The sequence below is a fragment of the Callithrix jacchus genome, chromosome 9, assembly GCF_049354715.1.
Source record: "Callithrix jacchus isolate 240 chromosome 9, calJac240_pri, whole genome shotgun sequence".
Classification (NCBI taxonomy): Eukaryota; Metazoa; Chordata; class Mammalia; order Primates; family Cebidae; genus Callithrix; species Callithrix jacchus.
Window position 1 is genome coordinate 176,774 of NC_133510.1, and position 11,969 is coordinate 188,742.

An 11,969-nucleotide genomic window follows, 5' to 3' on the forward strand; every position below is an offset into this window, starting at 1 on the left:
TAGAAAAAATATACAATGCCTTATTCTAATTGCTTTTGGAGTATATAAACCAACTCAGTATGCTCTTTCATGTAAAATACAGAAATTCTAATTTTACCCGAATCGAAGAAAATCTAAATATTATCTAGGCACCCCAATGTTAAAAACAAAATATCTATGAAAATAATCTGTCAGATCAATATACAATGCCCTTTTCTACTCTGTTTTAGAGTACATAAACCAACTCAATATGCTCTCTCATGTAAAATACAGAAATTGTAATTTTTCGCGAATTGAAAAAAATCTAAATAATATGTAGCTGCCCCAAAGTTAAAAGAAAATGGCTCTGAATATACTCTGTTTTATAAAATATACAATGTTTTATTCTACTCTTTTTTGGAGTATATACACCAACTCAGTATTCTCTCTCACGTGAAATACAGAAATTCTACATATAAGCGAATTAAAATAAAAATCTAAATATTATCTAGGCACCCCAAAGTTAAAAACAAAATTGCTCTGAATATAATCTGATAAAAAAAATACAGTGCCCTTTTCTACTTTGTTATGCTGTATATACACCAACTCAGTATCCTCTCTCATGTAAAATACCGAAATTCTAAATTTATGTGAATCGAAAAAAATCTAAATATTATCTAGGCACACGAATGTTAAATACAAAATTGCTCTGAATATAATCGGTCAGAAAAAATATACAATGCCGTAATCTACTGTGTTTTAGAGTATATACACCAACTCAGTACACTCAATCATGTAAAATACCGAAATTCTCATTTTACGCGAATCGAAAAAGATCTAAATATTATCTAGGCACCCCAATGTTAAAAGAATTATTGCTCTGAATATAATCTGTCAGAAAAAATATACAATGCCCTATTCTACTCTGTTTTGGAGTATATAAACCAACTCAATATGCTCTCTAAAGTAAAATACAGAAATTCTATATTTAAGCGTATCGAATAAAATCTAAATATTATCTAGGCACCCCAATGTTAAAGGCAAAATTGCTCTGAATATAATCTGTCAGAAAAAATATACGATGCCCTTTTCTACTCTGTTTTGTAGAATATACACCAACTCAATATGCTCTCTCATGTTAAATAACGAAATTCAAATTTTACGTGAATCGAAAAAAATCTAAATAATATCTAGATGCCCCAAAATTAATAGAAAATGGCTCTGAATATAGTCTGTTAGAAAAAATAAACAATGCCTTATTCTATTCTCTTTTGGAGTATATACACCAACTCAGTATTTTATCTCAGGCAAAATACAGAAATTCCAATTTTACCAGAATCGAAAAAATCTAAATATTATCTAGGCACCCCAATGTTAAAAACAACATTACTCTGAATATAATCTTTCAGAAAAAATATACAATGCCCTATTCTACTGTGTTTTGGAGTATATACACCAACTCCATATGCTCTCTCATGTAAAATACAGTAATTCTACATATAAGTGAATTAAAAAAAAATCTAAATATTATCTAGGCACCCCAAAGTTAAAAACAAAATTGCTCTGAATATAATCTGATAAAAAAAACATACAGTTCACTTTTCTATTCTGATATGGTGTATATACACCAACTCCATATGCTCTCTCATGTAAAATACAGAAATCCTATATTTACGTGAATCGAAAAAAATCTAAATATTATCTAGGCACCCCAATATTAAAAGCAAAATTGCTCTGAATATAGTCTGTCAGAAAAAATATGCAATGCCGTATTCTACTCTATTTTGGAGTATATACACCAACTCAGTATGCTCTCTCCTGTGAAATACCGAAATTCTAATTTAACGTGAATCGAAAAAATCTAAATATTATCTAGGCACCCCAATGTTAAAGGCAATATTGCTCTAAATATAATCTGTCAGAAAAAATATACAATGCCCTTTTCTACTTTATTTTGTAGAATATACACCAACTCAATATGCTCTCTCAGGTAAAATACAAAAGTTCTAATATTACCCAAATCGAAAAAATTTAACATTATCTAGGCACCCCAATGTTAAAAAAAAAATTGCTTTGAATATAATTTGTCAGAAAAAATGTACAATGCCCTTTTCTACTCTGTTTTGGAGTGTATACACAAACTCAATATGCTTTCCCATATAAAATACCTAAATTCCAACATTATGCGAATCTAAAAAATTCCAAATAATATCTTGGCACCGGAAAGTTAAAAGAAAATGGCTCTAAAAATAGTCTGTTAGAAAAAATATACAATGCCTTATTCTACACTGTTTTAAAGTATATAAACTAACTCAGTATGCTCTATCAAGTATAATACAGAAATTTTAATTTTACCCAAATTGAAAAGTCTAAATATTATCTAGACACAGCAATGTTAAAAAAAAATTGCTCTGAATATAATCTGTCAGAAAAAATATACAATGCCCTATTTTATTCTATTTTGGAGTATATTAACCAACTCAGTATGCTCTCTCAAGTAAAATACTGAAATTCTAATTTTCCGTGAATCGAAAAAAATATAAATATTATCTAGGCACCCCAATGTTTAAGGCAAAATTGCTCTGAATATAATCTGTAAGAAAAAATATACAATGCCCTATTCTACTTTGGATTGGAGTATATTCACCAACTCAGTATACTCTCTCATGTAAAATACCGAAATTTTAATTTTAAGCGAATCGAAAAAAATCTAAATAATATCAAGGCGCCCCAAAGTTAAAAGAAAATGGCTCTGAATATAGTCTGTTAGAAAAAATATACAATGCCTTATTCTACTCTGTTTTGGAGTATATACAATAAGTCAGTATGCTCTCTCACGTAAAACACAGAAATTCTAATTTTACGCAAATCAAAAAAATCTAAATATTACCTAGGCACCCCAATGTTAAAAACAAAATTGCTCTGAATATAATCTGTCACGAAAAATATACAATGCCTTATTCTACTCTGCTTTGGAGTATATACACAAACTCCATATGCTCTCTCATGTAAAATACAGAAATTCTATATTTAAGAGAACCCATTAAAATATAAGTATTTTCTAGGCACCCCAATGTTAAAAACAAAATTGGTCTAAATATAATCAGTGAGAAAAAATATACGGTGTCCTATTCTACTTTATTTTGGAGTATATACACCAACTCCATAAACTCTCTCATGTAAAATACAGAAATTCTATATTTAAGCGAATCGAAAAAAATCTAAATATTATCTAGGCACCCCAATGTTAAAAGAAGAATTGCTCTAAATTTAATCTGTCAGAAAAAATATACAATGCCCTATTCTACTCTCTTTTAAAGTATATAAACCAACTCCATATGCTCTCTAATGTGAAATTCAGAAATTCTATATTTAAGAGAATAGAAAAAAATCTAAATATTATCTAGGCATTCCAATGTTAAAAAAAAAATTGCTCTGAATAGAATCTGTCAGATAAAATATACAATGCCCTAATCTACTCTGTTTTCGAGTATATACAACAACTCCATAAGCTCTCTCATGTAAAATACAGAAATTCTATATTTAAGCAAATTGAAAAAAATCTAAATATTATCTAGGCACCCCAATGTTAAAAGCAAAATTTCTCTGAATATAATCAGTCAGAGAAAATATACAATGACGTAATCTACTCTGTTTTAGGGTATATACACCAGCTCAGTATGCTCAATCATGTAAAATACCGAAATTCTAATTTTACGCGAATCGAAAAAAATCTAAATATTATCTAGGCACCCCAATGTTAAAAGAAGAATTGCTCTGAATATAATTTGTCAGAAAAAATATACAATGCCCTATTATACTCTGTTTTGGAGTATATAAAAAACTCCACATGCTCTTTAAGGTAAAATACAGAAATTCTATATTTAAGCGAATCGAAAAAAATCTAAATATTATCTAGGCACCCCAATGTTAAAGGCAAAATTGCTCTGAATATAATTTGTCAGAAAAAATATACAATGCCCTTTTCTACTTTATTTTGTTGTATATACAACAACTCAATATACTCTCTCATGTAAAATACCGAAATTCTAATTTTACGCCAAACGAAAAAAATCTAAATAGTATCTAGGCTCCGCAAATTTAAAAGAAAATGGCTCTGAATATAGTCTGTTAGAAAAAATATACAATGCCTTATTCTACTCTGTTTTGGAGTATATACACGAACTCAATATGCTCTCTCATGTAAAATAGAGAAATTCTAATTTTAACTGAAGCGAAAATATCTAAATATTATCGAGGCACCCCAATGTTAAAAACAAAATTGCTCTGAATGTAATCTGTCAGAAAAAATATACAATGCCCTATTCTACTCTGTTTTGGAGTATATACACCAACTCAGTATGCTCTCTCATGTAATATACCGAAATTCTAATTTTATGTGTATCGAAAAAAATCTAAATAATATCCAGGCACCCCAAAATTAAAAAAAATGGCTCTGAATATATTGTATTAGAAAAAATATGCAATGCCCTATTCTACTCTGTTTTGGAGTATATACACCAACTCAGTATGCTCTCTCATGTAAAATACCGAAATTCTAATTCTACACAAATTGAAAAAAATTTAAATAATATCTAGGTGCCCCAAAGTTAAAAGAAAATGGCGCTGAATATAGTCTGTTAGAAAAAATATACAATGCCTTATTCTACTCTGTGTTTTAGCATATACACCAAGTCAGTTTACTCTCTCATGTAAAATACAGAAATTCTAATTTTACCTGAATCGAAAAAATCTAAATATTATCTAGGCACCCCAATGTTAAAAACAAAATTGCTCTGAATATAATCTGTCAGAAAAAATTTACAATGCCCTATTTTACTCTGCTTTGTAGTATATACTCAAACTCAATATGCTCTCTCATGTAAAATACAGAAATTTTATATTTCAGAGAATCGATTAAAATCTAAATATTATCTAGGCACCCTAATGTTAAAAGCAAAACTGCTCTAAATATAATCTGTCAGAAAAAATATACAGTGCCCTATTCTACTCTGTTTTGGAGTATATACAACAACTCCATAAGCTCTCTCATGTAAAATACAGAAATTCTATATTTAAGCGAATAGAAAAAAATCTAAATATTTTCTAGGCACCCCAATGTTAAAACCAAAATTGCTCTGAATATAATGTCAATAAAAATGTACAATGCCCTTTTCTACTTTGTTTTGTAGAATATACACAAAGTCAATATGCTCTCTCAGGTAAAATACCGAAATTCTTATTTTACACGAATCGAAAGAAATCTAAATAATATGTAGGCGCCCCAAAGTTAAAAGAAAATGGCTCTGAATATATTCTCTTAGAAAAAATATACAATGCCTTATTCTACTCTGTTTTGGAGTATATACACCAACTCAGTATGCTCTCTCATGTAAAATACCGAAATTCTAATTTTACGTGAATCGAAAAAAATCTAAATATTATCTAGGCACCCGAATATTAAAACCAAAATTGCTCTGAATATAATCTGTCAGAAAAAATATACAATGCCCTTTTCTAGTCTGTTTTGGCGTATATACACCAACTCAATATGCTCTCTCATGTAAAATTTCGAAATGGTAATTTTACGAGAATTAAAATAAATCTAAATAATATCTAGACGCCCCAAAGTTTAAAGCAATATTTCTCGGAATATAATCTGTCAGAAAAAATATACAATGCCCTTTTCTACTTTGTTTTGGTGTATATACACCAACTCAGTACACTCTCTCATTTAAAATACCGAAATCCAAACATTACTCTAAGTATCTCATTAATTGCACAAGACCCCCGTGATGTTGTTTTTAATAACTAGGGGATTACAGATGACATTACTCACGATATGACTGCAGCTGTTTGCCGGTCCTGTGATAATGTTTCTAATATCCAGAGTAGAGGAGAATGTTTCTGCCCATAGGCAAATCCTCTGAATACGGCAAGAGGAGTACACCGTGCTGTGGTATGGTCACTAATGTAAACAAGAAAACAATTATATTGAATTAAATATTGCAAGGTGTTAACCCCCCCTATAATTTTTTTTCTAATTTCAAGTGGGTGAGGAGGACATTTTTGTCAAAATGGCGGAGGTGTAACTACAGCTATTGCCTACTGTATAATAAAAAAGGATAAAATTATTATTTACATATGATATGATTGCCAGTATCATATTACACCACATTTTCAAAATATATGGGCCCCAGCAGCTGTGGGCATGGCAGCCAAGCGAGGGTGTCCCTATGCAACCAGGTTGGGCATTGGGGCTGCTACGGGACCTTTGTGGTTTGTCTGCGGGCTGCTACGGGCCCTCTGGCGGTGGCTGTGTTAACAGCCACATAGCCAGAGGGTCTCTCAGCATCCAGGGAGAGCCTGGCGGCTGCTACTGACACTCTGGCAGGGGCTATGGGCACAGCCACCTAACCAGGGGTCCCTACGTAGCCAGGGTGGAGCTGGAAGCTTCTATAGGCCCTTTGGCGGGAGGTGTGGGGATACCCTGCTCTTCACAGGTACACAGTTTGCACCTATTTCTACATGTGTAGATCGTTTACATAATGGGCACATATTTGTACACATGTACATATGTTACTATCACAATAAACATATATGTACATAATATGTGTACAATAAATATGTACTTTATACGTATCTAATATAAACAATATGTACTTTTTGGTGATATTATGTGATATCTACATATTATTGATTATATATCTTATTGTGATAATATGTATGTTACCACTGAAATTTTTAGAAATGTACATAGAGTACACTTTATGTACCTATGCATTGTGTACACATTATAGAAATAAATAGGTACATATTTTACAGATTAGGTACATTTTTTCTACATGTGTATTTTGTACACATATGTACAGCAGAGTAAATGTACAGACTATACCTATTTTATACATTTATTGTGATATGTCAATAAATGTACACATGAGTACATTCTGGGATATAATTTTTAGCATATTAGATAGGAATTACACCGGTGACCAAAGTGGGTTTACACCCAGGTGCGGACATAGTTTATACATGTACATGTTGTGCATATTATGTACTCATGTACAGAATGTACATGTCTACATTATATATACATAGGTGTATGCAGCATACATAGGTACATACTGTGCACATATATGTACACGTGCATATATTGTACATCTGTACATAATGGGTACATGATGTACATGTGTACACATATTACAATAAATGTAAATATACATAATGTTTGCAATATGTACATTTATATTATGTATTACATTTATTGTGATTATATGTGCTGTTGTGATATCATTGTGACATTACAAATGTACATATTATACACATTATGTACCTATGTATTGTGCACAGATTATAGAAATAGAAAAAAACATATTTTACAGGTTATGTACATTTTATTTACTTGTGTATTGGGTACACAGAGTAAATGTACAGATCTTACTTTATACATTTATTGTGATATGCCAATAAATGTACACATTATGAGTACATTCTGTGATATTACATTTAGAATATAAGATAGAAATTACTCTGGTTACCAAAGTGGGTGTAAACTTATGTGTGCAGATATTTTGTACATGTACATACTGTGCATATTATGTACTTGTGTACAGAAGGTAAATATCTACATTATATGTATGTATGGGTACAGAGCATACATAAGTACATACTATGTACATATATCTACACCTGAATTTATTGTACATCCGTACATAATGGGTCCATGCTGTACATGTAAACACACCGTCATACCACAATAAATGGAAATGTACATAACGTGTGAAATAAGTACATTTATACTATGTATTACATGTGTGTTGTGATTGTATATGCTGCTCTGATATCATTGTGATATTACAAATGTACATATTGTACACATTATGGACATACCTATTGTGTACATATTATGTACACATAAATGTACATATTGTACAGATTATGTATATTTATTGTACATCTGTATGGTGCACACATATGTACATCACAGTCAACGTACATATGGTACATATTCTGTGCAATGTTTGTAATATTTCAGTAAGAGTACACACTATAAGTATATTTTGGGATATGATTTTTAGTATGTTAGATAAAATTACTTTCAATATCAAAGTGGGTATACACTTATGTGTGTCCATTTTGTGATATTATCCATCATATCCCGAGTAGGTATTTCTCTCATTGTGAAAGCAGGTTTACACTCTCAGATTGCTCCAATATCAAGGCAAACTAAAACTCGTCTGTGATGTAGTTAATAATATCCTGAGGACAAAGGATGACCATACCCTGAATATCGCAGGAAGTGTACACCACCACTGTAGTATTGTTTCTAATGTTCAAAAACGGAAAGGATATTACCCCAAATATCTCAGAAAGCACACAAGCCCCCCGTGATATTGTTTCTAATAACTAGAGAATTACAGATGACATTACCCACGACGTGACTGGGGCTGTACTCTGGTTCTGGAATATTGTTCCTAATATCCAGAGAAGGAGAGGAAAATGTTGCTGCCCATAGGGAAATACTCTTAATACGGCAAGAGGTGTACACCATGCTTTGATATGTTCACTAATGTAAGCAAGAAAACAATTACATTGAATTAATCATTGCAAGGAATGATACTCCCCTATGATTTTCATTCTAATGTCAATGGGGGTGAGGATGACATTTTTGTCAATATGGCAGAGGTGTAACTGGAGCTATTGCCTAATATACAAAAAAACAGAATAAGATTATCATTTTTATATAATATGGTTGCCAGTATCATATTACACCTGATTTGCAAAATAGCTGGACCTCAGCAGCTGTGGGCAGAGCCCACAAGCGAGGGGACCCCTAAGCAGCCAGGGTGGGCCTGGGGGCTGCTCTGGGCTTTTTGGTGGGGTCTGTGAGCACATCGACCCAGCCAGGGGTCCCTGAGCAGCCATGGTTGGCCTGGGGGCTGCTACGGGCACTCTGCCATGGGCTGTGGGCACAGACACCTAGTCAGGGTGTCCCTAAGCAGCCAGGGTGGGCATGGGGGCTGCTACAGGCATTCAAGCAGTGTTTGTGGGTACAGCCCAATTGCCAGGGGGTCTCTAAGCAGCCAGGCTGGGCCTGGGGGCTGCTATAAGGGGGGCTTTGGTAATAGCGTGCTGTGCATCGGTACATAGTTTGCACCTATTACTACATGTGTAAATAGTTTTAATATCGGGCATATATATGTACATGCGTACATATGGAGTTATCATGATAAATTTATATTTACATAATGTGTGCAAAATACATATGTACCTAATGCATACCCAATGTGTACAATATGTACTTTTTTGTAATATTAGACAATATATATTACTGTGATTATATATCTTATTGTGATTAAATATATTTTATCACTAATATTTTAAGGAATGTGCATAGTGTACACATTATATACCTATGTATTGTGTACACAATATAGAAATATATAGGTACATATTTTACAGATTATGTACACTTTTTCTACATGTGTATTGTGTACACCTAGGCACAGCAGAGTAAATGTACAGACTATACCTATTTTATACATTTCTTGTGATATGTCAATAAATGTACACATTATGAGTACATTCTAAAATATAATTTTTACCATATTAGAAATTACTCCATTGACCAAAGTGGGTGTACACCCAGGTGTGTACATAGTTTATACGTGTACATATTGTGCATATTAGGTACTCATGTACAAAATGTACATGTCAACATTATATGTATTTATGTGTACATAGTGTGCACATGCACATACTGTTCACACATATGTACATGTGCATATTTTGTACATGTGTCCATAATGGGTACATGATGTGCATGTGTACACACCGTGATACCACAATAAATGTAAATGTACATGATGTGTGCAATATGTACATTTATATTATGTATTACTTGTGTATTGTGATTTTATATGCTGTTGTGATATGATATCATTGTAATATTACAATAAATGTACATATTGCACACATTTCGTACATACCTATTGTGTACACATTATGTACCTGTAATTGCACATATTGTACAGATCATGTACGTTTTTGGTACATCTGTATTGTGTACACATATGTACATAACACTCTATGTACATATGGTATGTATTCTGCACATTGATTGTAACATCTCAATAAGTGTACACATTATGAGTATATTGTGATATATGATTTTTAGTATATTAGATAAAAATTTCTTTCTATATCAAAGTGGGTATACACCCATGTGTGTCCATTTTTTGATATTATGCATCATATTTTAAGTAGGTATTACTCTCATTTTGAAAGCAAGTGTTCACTCTGTGATTGTTCCAATATCACAGGCAAAGTACAAGGCTTCTTTAATGTACTACCTAATATCCTGGGGACAAAAGATTATTATACCCTGAATATCGCAGGAAGTGTACACCACCACTGTAGTATCGTGTCTAATATCCAAAAACGGAAAAGATATTACTCCAAGTATCTGATAAAGCACACAAGACCCCCGTGATATTTTTTCTAATAACTAAGGGATTACAGATGACATTACTCACGATATGAATGGGGCTGTCCGCCGGTCCTGTGATATTGTTCCTAATATCCAGAGAACGAGAGAATAATGTTGCTGCCCATAGGCAAATCCTCTGAATACGGCAAGAGGAGTACACTGTGCTCTGATATGGTCACTAATGTAAACAAGAAAACAATTCTATTGAATTTAACATTGCAAGGGGTGAAACCCCCTTATGATTTCAATTCTAATGTCCAGAGGTGTGAGGATGACATTTTTGTCAATATGGCAGAGGTGTAACTAGAACTATTGCCTAGTATATAAAAAACCAGAATAACATCATTTCCATATGATATGGTCGCCAGCATCATATTACACCACATTTTCAAAATAGCCGGGCACAGCGCCCTAGCCAGGGGGTCCCTAAGCAGCCAGCGTCAGCCTGGGAGCTGTTACGGGCCCTCTGGTGGGGAACGTGGTTACAGCTCCCTAGCCAGGGGGTCTTTAAGCAGCCAGGGTGGGCCTTGGGGCTGCTACGAGGGGGGCTGTGGTAATAGCCTGTTCTGCACAGGTACATAGTTTTAATAATGAACACATATTTGTATAAGTGTACACATGGTGTTATGATAAATATATATGTACATATGTGCACAATACATATAGACCTAATGCGTACCTACTGTGTACAATATGTACTTTCTTTTGATATTACATGATATATATATATATTACTGTGATTATATGCGTTATTTTGATTATATATATTTTATCACTGATATTTTAAGGAATGTGCATAGTGTACACATTATGTACCTATACATTGTTTACACATTATAGAAATATGTAGGTACATATTTTACAGAGTATGTACATTTTTTGTACATGTGCATTGTGTACACATATGTACAGCAGGGTAAATGTACAGATTGTACCTATTTTATACATTTATTGCAATATGCCAATAAATGTACACACTATTACTACATTCTGAATTATTATATTTTGTATATTAGATAGAAATTTCTCCGGTTACCAAAGTGGTTGTACACCCAGGTGTGTACATAGTTTATATGCGTACATATTGTGCATAGAATGTACTCGGGTACAGAAGGTACATATCTACATTATATGTACACATGTGTAGTGTACATATGTACATACTGTACCCACATATGTACACTTGCATATATTGTGCATCTGTACATAATGGGTACATGATGTACATGTTTACATATCATATCACAATAAATGTAGATGTACATGTTTGCAATATGTACATTTATATTGATATTACATATTACATGTGTGTTGTGATTTTATATGCAGTTGTGATTATATAACATTGTGATATTACAATAAATGTACATATTGTACACATTATGTGCATACCTATTGTGTGCACATTTTGTACATATATTCATACAAATGAGTTTATGTACATTTATTGTATATCTGTATTGTGTACATGTATGTACATCACAGTCAATGTACATATGTTAAATATTCTGTACATTGAGTG